The sequence below is a fragment of the Temnothorax longispinosus genome, chromosome 2 (assembly GCF_030848805.1).
Source record: "Temnothorax longispinosus isolate EJ_2023e chromosome 2, Tlon_JGU_v1, whole genome shotgun sequence".
NCBI lineage: Eukaryota > Metazoa > Arthropoda > Insecta > Hymenoptera > Formicidae > Temnothorax > Temnothorax longispinosus.
This window is the reverse complement of record NC_092359.1, coordinates 8,854,967-8,872,464: the sequence shown is the minus strand read 5'-3', so window position 1 is coordinate 8,872,464 and position 17,498 is coordinate 8,854,967. Positions and strand designations below refer to the sequence as shown.

General features: G+C 44.3%; 1 protein-coding gene across 14 annotated transcripts in view; it reads left to right on the top strand.

Annotated features, from left to right (window-relative positions):
- Positions 1-17,498, top strand: part of LOC139808713 (bromodomain adjacent to zinc finger domain protein 2B) — a 151,510-nt gene that overhangs the window by 78,009 nt on the left and 56,003 nt on the right. The gene's annotated exons all lie outside the window — the stretch shown is intronic.

The following is a 17,498-nucleotide window of genomic DNA, read 5'->3' as shown; positions in this document are numbered from 1 at the left end:
CAGAGGACAGCGCTGGGGTTCATTGCACCTTGAACGCACGCGTCTCTTTGTTTGTTTCGTGTGAAGTGAATTTTCCCATGGAGATAAAACGGTAGCGGCAAGCACCACGGTAAAATAGCGAGAAACTACTCGAACTCGAACGTACTGGACGAATTCTCTTTCGTTATCTATATTTCCGTTTGGAGTTTTCATACATCAATGCTCCGTTTTCTACATCGTTAGAATACGATATCCTCTACCCGACGATTATCGTCTTCGATCATCGCTCTCTCTCTCTCCTGCTCATCTATCGCGATATCTGTTATAACTCTAGGACACCCCGTACATACTCGCGCGAGAACGTTCATCGGCATCGTGCACAAGGAGACGAAAGGAGCGCGAGGTTCAGTAAGACGGAGGACGGCAGAGAACGAAGGGGGCACGGAAAGAGTGAGAAAGAGAGAGAGAGAGAGAGAGAGTCGTGTGGTGAAAAAAAGGGAGCGAAAGACACGACGCGACACGCACGGAGCGTAAACGGATACACGGCGCACACGATTAACCGCGTCGCGTCGCGCCGCACCGCGCCGTCGTGCCGGTTCGTCGTTTCAGTCGGAGGAGTCTTTATACGACTGCGCCAGAACGCTCTTTGCCGGCTGCCAACAGTGCCAACCGGTACGCTAACCGTCGAATAACCGGCAGTGGCCGCGCTCGCACCGACGACGTGTATGGAATGTCCCTCGCCGTCCGCGGAATCCAACAGCGAATTGGTATGAATCTTTCGTTAAACGCGACGTTAACAATCTTTAAGTCGCCAGCGATTGAAAGCGACAAGTGTTAAATGAATTGGAGTGTTGTTCGTGATAAAAATAGATAAAAATTTCGGAGCTGCGGGTGAGAAACGGGGGAAATGATCGAGATATAAATAAATCATTAAGTGCTCCGTGACGAAATCAAGTTCAAACGACTTGAAGCGGATTTGCCTTAAGTAAACGTCGGTTTGTGAAACGTAATTATGAATGACGATTTATAGAAATTGAGTGAGATAACACGCGACGCAGATCTTCGCGAGTCTCTGGACTATAAATACTGTTATATATACTGTTTGACGACGAGAGAACTAGGAAGAGACAGTTCCGTGAAGAAAAGTCTCTCTCCGACATATCGACATGCGCTGTGCGAACTGTTTCGCGAATGCAGAAAGTTTGCAACCTCGGTAACGGAAAATCGAGCTCGCGGCACCAGTGTGCTATCTTTCCCTCTAATCTCCGTGCGCTCTTAAATATCGCCGCTCCTGCATATTCGCTTAATATCTGCTGAAAAAAGAAAAAAACTGGAGAATTACGAAATTGCGCGCGCATACCGCGCGTCGTGTCGAAAGAAGTCGACGAAGATTATACGTTGTGTTTTGCAAGCAACTCTGTGTGTTAATTACGCTACACCAACGTGACAACATACCATTCCCGACTTCCGGTGGCGGGCACGACCAATTTCTACAACGACAATTGATTCGAGATGATCGCGCGAGTGCGTTATTACCGGCGCTGGATGTAACTTTTTAATCGCGCCGACAAGCGACAACAAGTTTATTGTTCAGTGCAAATATAATGTGACTGTGAGCGCAAATAATCATAATGCCGACTTGTGTCAATCGCGGACATTAATCATTCTCCTAAATGCGTTTCGCGTTGAGAAACATCAGAGGTCAACACAACCTGTTGCACTTTAGCAGCCGAGACGTCCTACCGATTTAAATAATCGCGCATTAGTAAGTATATCCCCCGATTTTGTTTCCTTCGACTCTTCCGACACGAAGAAAAATTGCGCCCGACTTACCTCGCTTTTCGTCGATGCATATATGCACGTATTATCGCGCACGTGTTACGTCGAGCGAAATACTCCAAGAACGGTCCATCTCTGGTGACTAATAGATTCTACTATTCCGATTATCTTCAGGCAAATTTATTCTACCGTTAATAATTTAGCCGAATATATGTGTGTGGAACACATCCCGGATATGGAAATGCGTTTACTATCAGCTTTAAAACTCCCGTCCCATCGAAAACTGCGAGATATCTCAAATTATACGTATTCATGTGTCGAAGTTAAAAGCTCGCGCGATGCGGATTTCATTATTTATAATGAAGCGTACTAATATTTTTCTCGACAAATATTACATTGTACGGTGAATGTTTCAGATTACTCACGCTTATTATTTTATTGCCGAAGCGTTTTATTTAATGTCGAAAAAATTTAACGTCGATATCGCACGTTGAATCGTGCGAGAATTCTCGTTTTCGTTTTAGACTTGTTCGCCCTAACGTTTCTCGCATTTCCATTTTCGGGAAAAGCCCCGCTGCGGAAAAGCTACGACGGAGAAGAGAACGACGACATCATGTTCGTTGGCTGGATCGGCAGTGCCGTAAAATCGGAACGATGGCGTCGTGACTTGTCGCGGATAATTTCGCGACGAGAATACTCGCGATGCACCTGGAGGTACACGTCGCGCCGGGTCTCGAACGGCTGTAACGTCTGCCGCGGTCTTTGACCCCCTGCCCGGTGCAAGCCAGAAGCCCGCGACGAGACGGCATCGTTCCCGAATCGAGTATAACGAAAATGGAACGCGTTAAAAGTGCTGCATTTTTACTTATTTAAGCTTTTTATTTATTCCGAATGTCGCTCCGTGTGACGTTCGCTAACGATGTGTGGGAAGGGGAAAGTGCGCCAGAAAACTCGTGCAGAAATATTTCGCCATGTGCATTTAACTGTAAAAAAAGAATCGTCTTTCATTATTAACACTGCGCGGACACCGTGAGCTTTTTAAGGTACAGTCCATTTTTTATTTATGATTTCCACGGGAATGGGAAAAAAATTGCAACAATTCCGGCTTATGTAACTGTAAAGATCACTTTTTGAAACCTTAAAGATGATGCAGTACATGAATTTTTATAACACAGAAACACTTTCAGAAACTCTTTGGACTTAAAGGTCCCAGGGTGTCCGGGTGAGTGCTCCGAAAACACGATGCCCACGCAGTGTTAATTAACCTTGTGTTTTAAAGCGATTTTTTAATCACGAGTGATCAAGAGTTTCCCCGGAGGAGTTCGTATTCGTCGAAGAATCGTATTTCGTGGCAATAGAGAAAGTATCGAATTCCGTTGGCCAGGCGAGATCGCGTTTTGGCTTCGAAAACGGCCGAAAGTGGATAAAAAAAACTACCGCTCCGCCGCGAATCGCTTGCCGAAGTGCATTTCGGCCGTAATGCAATGCGCCCTCCGTTATGGTTATGATTTAACGGGCGTTCGCAGCATACCTCGCGTGCGTGCGTCGCGAGGAAAACACGCGGGGAATGGCGCGCGCGTATTCTGCGTTCGACGAACTTCTCTCATAAACGGCATAAACGCGGCACGAAAGTTGCCGCTGGCTGGTGCTCGTTTCGCGCAATCGCCCGAGGTGATGCGAGCAGTCGCGTTGTCGATATTACAAACGGTCCCCCCGGTCGAATCCGTGAGGAAGGAGGGAAACGCTGCATAAATTAGGGTGACAATTATTTCGGAGCGGTTGTGAGGTACGCAATTAATTCACGATGAATCGGGAAAAATCGATCGCTCGCGTTAAGATATCAATTTGATCCTGAATCCAAGCAACAATAAAGTACAAAAAACGAGCTGGGAGAGCAAGAAAAAAAAGATGCTCTTGCTGTAGAACGGTATTTTCGGTATTTTCGCAACGCATCATTGCGGTTTGCGATTTTTCGTTTAATCCTCGACAGAGAATCTCGGTATGACAAGCTTATATGCTTCGCGCCGCCCATAATTCTGACGTTTCGTTTTGTTATCGCTGCGCGTGACGGTTAAACACGTGGATGCATGGCATCATCCCTGCTCGTTCCTATTTCGAAAAGAAAAAGACCGTTCGACATCGGGATCGAAATGCAATTTCTTTTCTGCGCTCACGTTTTATTTTCATATCTCGTTGTGTCGCTAAAGCATCGCGTGGCGAACTCGGTGCCGTGCACCGAGCGACGGTGTGACGGTTTCGCGTTTTTGCAACGTGGAGGAGACGCCGGCTTTCGCGTGCTCGCGTGACCCGCGACACATTGCTTGATAGCGGGTGTGGGAGGGATACGGGAGGGAGAAAGTGCTAACTCACATTAATTGCGTTTTCGGGGTAGACGCGAGCGAAAAGTTTGATTAAATTCGCCGCTTTCGTTTCCTCGAGATTCTTAAGCACTTTATCTATCGTCGTACGTAATTATCCGCCTCGTAACAAGTCGTTGTGAGAAATACGTTGCCTTGTATGCCGTTAAAATCAGATTCAGCGGGCGGAAGTTATGATATTTCTAACGAGAATCCAGCAAACGGAGCCCGTATATTTCGAGAATTATCTCTAATTCGTCGCTTGTTTTCCTGGTAGTTGTGTGCAGCGTAAAAAAAAAAGGATATTTAGATTCCTATGCCAAAGGAGAAATAATAGAGATCCTATTGTTAAATATAAAAGTGGTTTTTTTTTATAATTTAGATATCGGGTAGATCGATTTGAATTTTCTTTTTAAAATATCGGTTTCCAATCGAGTCACTTCATTCCAACTTCCCGTCGTCACCAGTTTAATGTACACTTAAATAATGTATGCTAAATGCAACATTGAGCTTTTTATAAGCAGCGATTGGCGCGTAACTTTACTGCAATTTGAATAATTTAATGAGATCTCTGACGCATGTATAATATTTCTGATAATGAGCGGTCCAATTTACGGTACTTTTAACGCGCCCAATAAACTGCGCACTGCGAATGTAAAGGAGTATATGATTGGTTTTAATTACGATGAATACGATGATGTTCGCATACATATGCGAATGAAAACACGATGTTTTTGCAACATAGTTTCTATTATTGGTTTTAACATAAGGTTTCACAGAGTTTGTTCGCACGAATAAAACATGCGGGAAAGAACGCAATAAGCTCAGTTCTAATAAATCAAATTGCGTTAAATTGGGAGTCCATCAATTGATTTTGCAATCAACTTTATTTAATTACTCTTCCAAAAATATCAAAAAACGATTTCGCGCTGCACGTGACATTTTGGACCAACTTCTATCTCAATTGATTTCCTCTCGATTTATCTGGATGGATAATCTTGGACAGCGTTTCTTTATGCTTGTATTTTAATGCCGCCGAATATTTTTGGTGTCTCCTGAAAGATAAGGATTCTCGAGTAAATTTCTGTATCTCTAAACTAAACAAACTTTTCAAGCTGAACGACTGGAAAGGAAGACTTTTATTGTTAGTACACTATTTTGAGTGCTAACAATATTTTATTAGAGTTTATCTTTGTGTTGATCACATTGAGGATTTCGTGTTTCTAACTATCTCAAGATTATTTTGTGATATTTGGTCAGATCACGTTATATTCTCTATCGTCTCTATTCAAGAGATACTATTGAGATATTCTTGATCAGCCCAGGTCGAAAATTACGTTAGGAAGCTCGCAGTTGTCCGTCCAGGGGACAAGGAATGGAACGTAAACTGGCGGGGCGCTTTTCTCGGGGAACTAGTCTTGATTTAGCGACGAGAACGAAGGACGAGGGAAGCCGAAGGTCGAGAGAGAACCGTGGAGAATCCAGCCTTCTAGGACGTGTTCGGTACGACGCGCCGACGTTTGGTAGAAGCCTTACGTTTAACCGCGCTCCGCCTCGATCGCGTTCGTCGAGGAGGAGAGCGCCGCTTGTTTTTGTTCACGTGGCGCGCGCACGGGCGGCCTCCGGCCACGCACGCCACACGCACACGTATACACGCGCACAAACGCCGCCACGTAAAGGCGAATTTACACGGCTCGTTCCTTGACGATGATCGTGCCCGGTGAATCATCCGCACCGAACGAGCTTAGACGCGTACCCGTCGACGACAGTCTGTTCGACAGAACCTCGCAACCCAATTTGCTAAGATAGAAGGGACGAACTTGACGCGATCGAAACAGCAACCAAGATAGGAAGTTGTAAGATTTCTGTGAGATCATTTTTTCGACAGGAAGAGTGAGAGGGGGAAATATTCGTTATGCGGCCTAGATGAATCATTACCATTTTCACGCGTAATCGGGGGAGATTCTTCGCTTTGCCCGTCCACTCTCGATCTAGGCCGTTATCTGTCAAAAGCGTACCGTGTAAATTCGCCTTAAGCATCGACGATCCTACGTCTCTCAGCGTCAGGACCCTCGTCGCGGCCGTCAACCAGCAGCAGCGGGCGAGACGGTGGCAACGGAAAGGACGGGGTAGAGGAGGAGGGGGAGGATGAGGAAAGGGGGGATACGACAATGCCCCACCCCGGTTTCTGGTATCGATCTGCCGCAACGAAAGTCGAGATACCGGCGTTGGAAGTATCAGCCGAACGGATAAATCCAAATTATATCGGACCGATATATATACATATATACATATAATGCATATACACACACATATGTGTCCATATATACGTATACATCCCTCCGCGCGTAATATGGCCGCGTGTACGCCACGCTGCGGGTCCTTTCCAGCTGCTACCTGACTCGACGAAGGCCAACCCGGTCTCGCTGAACGACTTTTGTCTCGAAAATGTCGGTTGCCCGCGCTCCTCCCTCGGTGCCGCCGCCGGGCCGATTTGCCGCTGTTACCGAGAGGCCCGAGAGCCGAGCTGAGCCGAGTTCTCAAAAAAAAAAGAAACGGTCGCGTTATCGCCACGCCGCCGCCACCGGGGAATTATTCCCGCCGGTAGACCGACGAGCTGAGCGGCGCGTCGCGTTCGCAGCGCGTCGCGGCGTTTGCCGTCTGGCGTGAAACGCACTAAACGCAGAACGCAGTCGGAAGGAAGCGGTTACGAAGCGACGAGCGGCTCGGAGCGAGTCCGCGGTGTGCGCGTGTTCAACGACAGACCGGAGTCCTGCGAGCTACTCCATTGAAAAATAAATCGGAGACGGTGTTTTTAAATTCGCGGGAATGCGAGGTAAACGTTCAGTGATATCGTACGTGAGATCGAATCACGTCGAAAGACAAAGTAAAGAGAAACAGCGGAAAAGGTTTAGGAATTCACATTTAGTATCGTTTCACTGCGATGAAGTCGCGATTAATGATATCAACGTTGTTAAAGCTGGCGCATATATTAATCGCGTATAATAGAAAAGATGTTTTGGGGAAAATTTTTCTCAGCGGCCGTTGTTTCATATCGAGAACTCGTGTATGACGGCACCAAATTAAATCAACTGAATTCTGACGGAGTTTAACGCGCTATAAATATATATTACGCGACACGCGACACTTGACACACACACACAACACACAAGCTCTGAAATAATTCAGCGCTTTATCGTTTTACATGGAAATCGCGAAAGTTCTCAACACAGGCAACAGATCCAGCGGATCGTGCCCGTAGGATCGCATTATAGCTTGCTGAATCTCTCTCGAGTGCTCGGTGGACCGTTGGTTTTCGCAATTCCGCGCGATAATTTGCAAAGGATTGAAAAGCCGGCGATGCGTGCGCGCGCTCGCTCGCTCGCGCCGTTAAAAACCATTGAAAGCATCGAGACCATTGAAACGTGATCCCTGCCAACTGAGAGGCAGGCAGGCAGGCAGGCAGCATGCAAAGCCGACAGCTGCAGGAGTGCTCTCCGTAGCAGGTATGATGTAGGCAGAGGCATGAGGAATGATGCGAAATTATGGCACCGATATGTACAAGTGCGCGCGCGCGTGCATTTGTACGTATACGCGCGAGCAACGCGTATCGCGTGTCCCCTCCGACAGAGAGGAGGGAGAGAGAGAGAGAAGATACGTAGCACACTATGTGCACGTAACGCTCACATCGTCGCACGTGCGCATGAAAAATCGCGGCTCGCGGAGGGCGATCCGCTTTCGCGCGCGCCAGCGGCGCAATTTCACATTGTTGCAGCGCGCTAAACGCGCGAAAAAATAAAATAAACACCGGCGATGTATCAACGCCCACTGTCGCCGCGCGATAAAAGTGGGCCGATTATACGGGTCGTTCTAGAAGCAACGGCCGCGATAGATACGTGCGAGAAAAAGGGAAACGAACGTGGTAGTAAGTCGCGCATTTCCGGGACATTTTTTTTTTCGAAAGCCACGTCCGTCCCGATGAATCAGAAAATAGAGGCGACAACGATTGTTTCAGCGCTGAGGCATCAGTCGTTTATTACGCGATTATTCATTATCGCGGATGAATGGCAGGATCAGAGAGAGATATATATCAGCTGTATCATAGCGTAATATGAGATCGCAAGATGACGCAAAAAGTTAATGATGCTGCAAGCATCGACATCACCACGATATATCGTCAATTACATGTAGAACTCACGCTCACGCTTGCGCACTTCTGATGAATACTCTGCATGTGTAGATCACTTATTCTCGCCGTCTGACACATACGGAATTCAAAGAAAAGTCTTATATCCGTGTCCGTAAATAAACCACTTTAAAAATAAAAATTCATAATAAATTTATAATTCGATTAATGCCGAAAGAAAATAAATGAAAAGATAAATTTTTAGATTTTTAAAGCATAATTAGACACGTAAGAGCTTCTTATTTCTCCCACGTGAAGATAATTGGGATACACGCGATGTCTCACGCGAAAATTCTCGATTCTTGTTTTCTATGTCAAATCGACAAAGATGTCCAAGTGAAAAGTTCCTCTATTTGTTTCAGTTTCTTAGCTGCTCCGTAATCTTACCGGTTGCACAAAAGATAATATATATTAACGTCGCGAGAGGCGTATCAATTTTTGAAATTAAATTCCTTCAGCTCCGAGTCTCTCCGCAATTTTCAGTGTCCCACTTGAGCGCCGTGCCGCGTCACCGCTCGGCGTGCTCGTGGAAGCAATATAGACGCGCACGCGCTCATGTGCGTAGAGCTCCCGCTCATCTGCACTTATCAGTTAACACATTCCTTAATTAAACGAGGCAGTCGCCCCGACGTTAGGGAAAACGAGTAACGAGGCAACGACGAGCAGAGCTCGGACCGTTCGCGCGCGCGCGCGTACATGTAAGTGTAATTGCGTGGCTGTATAATTATTGAGTGCCATCCGCGCGCGTACACGTTTTCGCGAAATATCTTGAACGATGTAATTAATTTTAAAGGGCTCGTCACGCTTCGTGGACAAAAAATATAATTTTCTTCCTAAAGCAGGTGCCTCGCGAAAATAGGTGCGATACAGGGAAGCGGGCCACGTGTTTGACACGTTCGACACCGCGCTCCGCATATGGAACGACGACTCGATTCCCCGCGATCGAAATCCCACGTGCGTGACACATAGAAGCGACAAGTTCTCAATATTCTCTCTCAAAAATAGACGGCACAATAATCAAGTCGCAATTCGATATCGATCGATTTTTTTGCCATCTTCAACCGAGATTCGTAAGTCGGCTGAAAGTCGTACGCGCAAGCGTTATATTCGAGTGGCTCTGAAAGATGCTCTCTTTTTTCCTTCTCTTCATAATGTGACACTTGGCGAAATTAAAAGAGACGTTGTTTTTCTACTTTATGAGCCAGTTGTTAAGCGTTGACACCCTACGCTTCATGCCAAGTCTGTACGTTAGCCGTCTGTGGCGCTTAAACATTGTTTGCGAAGTAGTTACGTCTGCTACATATAATATCGAGAAGTTGGCCGAACTCACGCCCGAACTTTCCACACAATGCGTGAATTTAGCGTGTATGCGACTACAATCGACATTTTACTCGGTTCTCTCTCGCAGTCGGGCGCGCAATCTGGAACAATAACAGTATCCCGCTGCGCTACTTAATCGGTACAAAGAAAGAACCTTCGGTAAAAATCGATGTAATGATGTTCGCCAATTATTTCGCGATTTTGCGACAGAACACACAGCAAAAATTGAATTCCGTACGATAGTTACCCCCGTAACGAGCATTTAAATATACTTTATCTTACAATATCCTATTTTGCGAGCAAGAAAGAAGTGCTTCCAATAAAAATGCACCTCTTTTTTTATACATATTTGCATTTGTTTCAAGCGGTAGTTATTTCTGTTAAAGCGAGCACACACAGAGAACCACAAGTTTTAATAAAAACACATTGACCGCTGTATTTCTGCATGGAAAGCTGCTGAAGCACGTGTTTCGCTCTTCCCTCATAGCTAAGTCCGCGACGTCATTAAATCCGCGAACAGAAGCGAAATTGCAATAAACCGAATTCCTCCTCGCGCCTTAATTAGTCGGCCAGTTGGAAAGTTTCAGAAGGCTCTCGTGAAACGGCGCGACTGTACTTCAAAATTCAGACGGTATATCGTCAGATATTCCCCGTCGCTTTGCACCTCGATAAAAAGTTTTACCGTGACGTGTGCGTCGTCGCGACTTTCGTTTTTTTTTCTTTTTTTTATTATTTATACGAGACGCGACCGGCCGACGGCGATGGCCGAGAGAAGAGAGGATTCGTCGGCACGCGGGATAACGAATCATCTCGTAGGAACTCGTCGATCTTTATGGGCCTATTACAGGGATAGGCCTTGGAACACGTGTTCCCCGGAGCTACGGAGATCAGTGCGCGCGAGAGCGGCTCCCTTTGTCTTTCCTGCTCCACGAGGAAAGGATTCCGCGCTTATTCCACGTAATCGGTCGAACATATTTCAAACGCGGTGACGCAATCGGTTACCTGGCGGCGGCGGAGGCGGACGATCGAGCGCGAACATCCACAAAATTCACCTTTAAACCCCTCGAATTCGATTTTGATGAGTAGGCATTCTCTCAAGATTGAAATGGCGAACCCTCACTGGGATTTGTTCAATGTAATCCAAAACTGTATTTTCGTACCATCGATTTTTCGATTCAAAGCGCAAAAGTGACGAAGTTACATACATGGTAACTCTCCTGAACGATCGCGCTCCCCTTTTTTTAAATCAAACTCATTCTATCAACTTTTCTCTTTCAATTTAAATATACATATGCAATACACATCATGCATCTATTCTATCCATTCCGTCCGTATTATTGTGTAATTTTTTACCAGTGCAGGAGTACATGGCACAGGAGGAATTCGGAGCATGTTCCTTCCTTATTTCTCTTATCACGTTATATAAACTCGCCCTTCATTCTTTTCGTTTCTATTATCGTCGGCGCGTATCGGCTACCGGCATAGTTATTAACGTCGAAAGCGCGCGGCCGTTTCTTCGCTCGCGGGCAATGCAAACACATGGTATTTGCATCCGCTGAATAATCATCAGTATTGGTTTATGAATACTAAGAATTCCGCGTGTATCAAGGGTCGTGGATTCCGAGCGGCGCGGCGCGGCGCGGCGCGGCGTCGGTCGATCGCGTTTGCGCTCGCACCCGCTCCTCGTTCAGGCCAATGATCGATCATTCCGCCGAACAAGTGGATACGTCTCTACGATTCTACGGAGAATGAAAGAGAGAATGATAAAGGAAGGGAGAGGAGCGAGGAAGAGAAAGGTCGAGAGGAGAAGAAACGAGAGAGAGAGGGGAACAGGACGAGGGAAACGAAAGAAGCCAGAGGGCTGATTTATGGGCAACTGCACCGCGAGGCGTTTTCGCTGCGTAACTTCCGCCAATTTCGTTTCGTCTTGCCACGACGGGGGGGAGCCCGGTTTCCGGTTTCTAACCGAATAGCCATGCTATATTGCCCCAGTGCGGTGTGTTACAAATACTTCCTTGTGAAATATTTCGTAACATTAACAAGTATCGAGATGCGCGGGTCAATGTATTATAGGATCAAGAATATGGTCTGCCTTCGGTTTTCAAACGAGATTGTCAGTGATTTCACAGGAGTTCAATAACGATTTATGAATGAAATATTCCCGCGTGCGTTTAATATCACTTGATAGATATTTACTGTGGAACGATTTAGGGTAATTAAATAATAATTGATGATAATCGAATTTATATGAATGGAAGAAAAAGATAGGTGACTCCGTTAATATTTTTATATTTCATAGTTTTACATTTCATGTATATTTTATGAAACATAATCAAAATAGTTGTAGAATAAAGTAGTAATAAAATTAACAGTTGCGTATTTAATCGTTCATTACGCTTCTTTTACAAGCGGGAAGCTGAAATCTCTTTTTGCAATTCCAATCTGTTAAAAAGTAAATAAATATTCAGTTATATAAAAAATTTCGTTAAAAAAAAAACGAATTTCAATCGCCTCTATTGTTATTGACATTTTTTGTTATCTCTATATACGACCGGCTCGCGTTGATCTTTTGTTTGCCAGTTGATTTTTTAATCTTCGTGCCTCTTTCGATACTTCAAAAATCTCTATTTTTGCCCATCGACAGCGCGATTGTTACTGTCGATGAATCGCGAGTAGAACGCGCCGAGAAGTTAACGAGCGAGGATTATACCGCAGAAACGAATCGCAACAGGGCAAAATCTAGGCCGTGCGACTCTCTGAGAACTGGAACGTGCGTGCAGGTGCGAAACCTCGCGGGACTCGAGGGAGACCGAAGAGAGAGAGAGAGAGAGAGAGAGAGAGAGAGACGCGTATTTCCCTTCTCAAACCCGCCTCTCTCGTTACACCTGGACGACTGACTGAGCTTAAACTGTAATACGTTACGATCGCCAGTTTATAAGTACGATAATTTTTTATTATCGGTAGCAACGCTGTATTCCAGAGTCACGATCGTCATTTTTAGAGACAAAGAGGAAGCGCCGGACAAAACAAGCACTTTCGTATAACAACAGAGCGATCATGATAATTGTAAAGCTGCATTTTATCGTTGCATTGATAATTTGATTCATGTAATTTATGGAACGTAAAACGACGCGTTTAGTATCATTAATTATACTTTTATTGTCGGGCGTTATTAATTGCTTTTTCCGCCTGTTGAAGCGTATTGGGATCCGCGTAGGATATATTTTTCTTATAAGTGGAAAAAATGTCTCGCGTAGGTCAACGCAACAGTTTTTACAGGTCCATTATTTTTTATTACGGGCAGGTTAATCATCGTTTCAGTGAAACGAACTCGCTCGAGGAAAATGCTCGTACATCGATTATATATTGCGACAGGTATAAATGCGTTGCGTCGCGGTGCTTCGCGAAAATTGTCGATTAAAACTTTGAGGTCGGCCATTAGCCTTCACCCACATTACTCAATCGTAACCATTGCGCGATTGCGTCAACTGTTTCTCCGGTCGGTTCGTCGCGACTGCGTGACGTATCGAAGGTGTTGCTCGCGGAATTAATTCATGCATTAATTATCATGAGTACTTAAGTCCTTCGTTTCTCGATATACATTATATATACGCAACGCATATATTATTCCGCGCGATTCCTACCGCGCGCACTGTATTTTCAAGCAGTGCTGCAATTTTATGTGCAAAGTGTCTGGCAAGAAAAAGGAAGAGCACAGAGTCACAGTTATAAATCTTACAAAGACGTATAATAAAAGGAAGTTGCTGCTCCGGCAAAAAGTAAATAAAGTTCATAATTAAACACAGTACATGGTAATAGATGTAATTTTTAATAAACAGGAAAGATATTCGTTCGTGATAACTTAGATAATTTTGTTTCCTCTGAAATTTACATTAAATTGTATTTGCTATTTTTGCTATATTTTTTTTTCGAGGTTTTATTCTTCGTGTTTGTTACGCTATTACTTATTTTATCATTTAAATTAAATATTGCGGTAATTACAGGGATATGCATTTTTCTGTATTAACGTGAGATAAAGTGATAACGGTAGCAATGACGGGACCGTATTATAACATTCCCGCTAACACGAATCGCGCCTCTGTATAGCATTCGGAGTAGAATATTATACAGCACGGGGAAGATTCTCGTAATACTTTTTGCATAATTCTACTCTAGCCAACAACGAAAAGCTTTTTAACGAAATCTCGAAAATACTGATGATCCGTTATTACATTAATGCATCGAGAAAAGAGATACGTGGTCCACCGCTGGACATTGCATTTAGAGACGTTTCGCGTGGAATAAAATTGCGCGCATTAACATGACTGTTTAACTACATCGGTAATGACAGCCAATGCGACAAAGAGAAAAGCGGCGAGCATTGCCGTTACATAATTAAAGGGATGGAGCATTTCGTGGAAAATGTATTGTGGCTGGTGTATGTGGTATTGCGCGGGAACTTTCAGTTGCAATTAGCAGGATCTCGTAATTGATATCAGGCAATTTGCTATTCTCGGATCGGGAAAAATCGTGCCGGACAACGATATTCTTTCCCGCATTAATTCTTATCGCCATTGCGAATTATCCAATTATTAATTGTTCTGATAATTCGATGTTTACATACCCCAGACGTGTCGGACACGCGTATAACACGACGTTGAATTTATCACGAGTCATCATTTTTATTTTTAAAATTTCATTTACAGAACGTAATTATCGCCATTTCTTTATATCGATATTTATTTTGCAACTTTGATGAGACACATGTAATCTGAATCGCGTCGTCAGCTGATTCTAAACTATTTCATTCGCCCGATGCGTATTATTTTGTCATATTTAAAGCTTAACTTGATGTAAACATTGTTTCCCTGCAGCGTGTAAGCTATCGCTATCTCGAAATTTTTATTAAATAAAATCCGTCTGGAACACCGACTCGCTTAAATCTGTCGCTATGAAAATTGGATAGAGGCGCGGTGAGTCGTGGCCCGTGCCGAAAGATTTTTTCAAAATGCATCAAAGTCAGCGCAATGGGATCTCTCGATGACGAAAATGCCAAATGCGCGGGGGCGCTGAAGAAATCACGCTCGCACGTCAAATCGTGGATCGAAAATTGCCACTCTCGGGGAAGACACTGACCCAGATACCGGCGTACATGGGGAAGGTCGTATGTAAACATATGTGTGTATACGTCGGGTCTACGTATATATATCTATATGTATATAGATCGACGTGTCTGTACGTACATACTCTCGAGTGAATAATACTCGAGCCGACGCGTGTACACGTGTGTCCCGCACACACGAGCATACGCGCACACGCGCGCGGCCCGCGGGTGGCGTATAAAATAGAGGTTTACGTATATTTTCTTCTCCCGCTCGCACGAGAGCTCGCGTGTGCGTCGCGCCCGTTTATGTGCACGCCGGTAATGGCAATGTACGCGCACGTCGTGCAATACGTATCGCGAAATGTTTGCCACGTTGATTAACCACGCGATAGGGACCTTTGAACAGGAGCGAAATTAAATTTGGCCGCGCGCTCATGGGGTTAAAGGGGTATAACAACGAATGTCATCGCGTCTTTAGTAAAAGAAAAAAGTGATTGGGGTATTGAGATATAATATCGGTATTGTCCCATCGAGGGTGTAAGGAAGCGAATAAAAACCGAATGTTGCGCGATAATTACTTTGTTATGAATAGAATTTTGCGCCCGTCTTTAGAATTAATATATCAGCACAAGTTATTTGAGAGTGTTACCATAAAAAATGTTTTCCAATATGCTTGTAATGTTGCATTGTTATTACTTTTTAGTAACGCCACAAAATTCGCAAATGATCGAGGATAGTCTCGCGATAAGGATATAAAGTTGTCTGACGTATTTTATATTTACGCTCATATGGATATTTACATAGCAACGACGTACACGCGCGTTTGCGTGTGTGCGTCAGCGCGTAAAAACGCAGTGTTTGTGAATGAAGTTGTAGTAGTGACGGGTGCACATACGTGCGTACGTAAAGTTATATCGATGACTCACAGTCAGTCTCGCTGACTCTCGTTACAACTCGCGCAATTTACAGGCGCTTTCTCAAGGGATCGTTGAACTCCACCGAGCACTGTCTCTTTCCGAGGTTTTTTCCGTTGACCGTCGTTAAGGTAGATCAGTATAGAAGTTAACGTCAATCATACATCGTAATTAGCGTGCGTAACGAAGAATTTTGAAAACCCGCGAAACTGAAACGGACTTGACGTGGTTGAAAAATGATTTGGGAAAGAGAATTTATAACGGAAGTGTGTTTGGATATATATTTACTGAAATATTTACCGTCTTAACGCATATGTTACATATTATAACATGCGTTATCCCCTTTAAAACGTGATCAGAAATATGAGAATTCAAATTCGTGCTTCTGCATTGATTAATTGAGGTCATAATAATTGCATTTTACGTTCAATATGTATTTGTATATTCAAGAATAGATTCGTGGTTTTTCATTTTGGGCATAACAATTGGCTGTACATGAATAAATGAATCGTGGGCAAGATGCACCATGATGATGGCCGCGATAATCAATGGTTGTGGTTGATGGTATTCTACTGTCTGTATCAACAGTTAACAGCGGCAAAATGGCCATTTCGTGTTCCCGCTCGTCGTTGCGTGCCGATCTATAATTTAACAAAATGTACCGTTCCAAATGATCGATAGCCGAAGATAATTATTATTCCGCACTTACACACTCGCAAATACGACACGTGGGTGATGTAATTGTGTTCCGCTTTGATGAGCATCGACGAGGCGCGTAAAGGCGTGTTCTTAATTACAGAGCAGTGTGTGATAGAAAGTTGTGTAATATCTTTTTTTATAATCATTGTCGATGCAGTCGGTCTTATCGCGTCACATCTCTTTCCGTTTCAGATAAAATGAGGCAAATTGCGTTGTCGGATCTATGACCGCAACAACGCGATAATGAAATCGGTATAATTTACAATTCATACTTTATAATTCCGTTTTACGAGGCACAAAAGTGAGCGGTAAAAGATTAATATGCTGACGCTTTGCGTCGCGCGGTATTGCCAATAAAAGTTATTGTTATTGCGAACGATGCCGCTAATTTAAATATCCGCGTGCGCGCGAACGCGCGTGTTATATGTGCGTTATGTGGATATTGGATATGTGTGTGTATGTGCGCGCGCGCGCGCGCGCGATTGACGTTTGGATGACGGACGTCACGTTATTCATGAATTATGGATACAATTGAAGCGCTTGATATCGCTGAAACGTCGCGGTGCGGCTTTTCCGCGTTCATACGCGGGCTGAAAGGAGGAGAGGGGGGAGTGCGCGCCTTTTCACGCTCGAGGTCGAGGCTTTTTGGCCGTTATCAACGCCGGCAGATAAGAGCCTTCCTCGTTAATTAATGAATTAATGCCCTGGCAGATAAAATCGGCCGAGGTCGGGCAAGCCATTGAATCCCGGACTCTTTAATCCGCGTCACCGGGAGCAAATCGCGCTTTCCATGTGACGAAAAAAACTAAAGGTCGTGTCAGAGCGCACGTAATTAATTGCACAACAGATTATTGATTATTCGCGGACGTGTCGAGAAAGTTGAAGCGCGCGAACGATATAAGATAGCGGCAAGAGTTTGCCGCTAATGACACGGTTTTTCTCAAAGATTCTTTTTCTGCGATCGGGAGGGAAAGATAGCACGGTTATATTTGTTTGCTATAAGGAAGATTTATTTAATCTTCCCGTTTGAAGATAAACATGTATTCGGTTTGTATGTCATGCAACTATAATATTTAGATTGTTAATAGTTTGCCAGCATCATGGATTCTGGTATTGTAGATTTTATTATCATAATTGTAGATGTGTGAAATTTTATAACT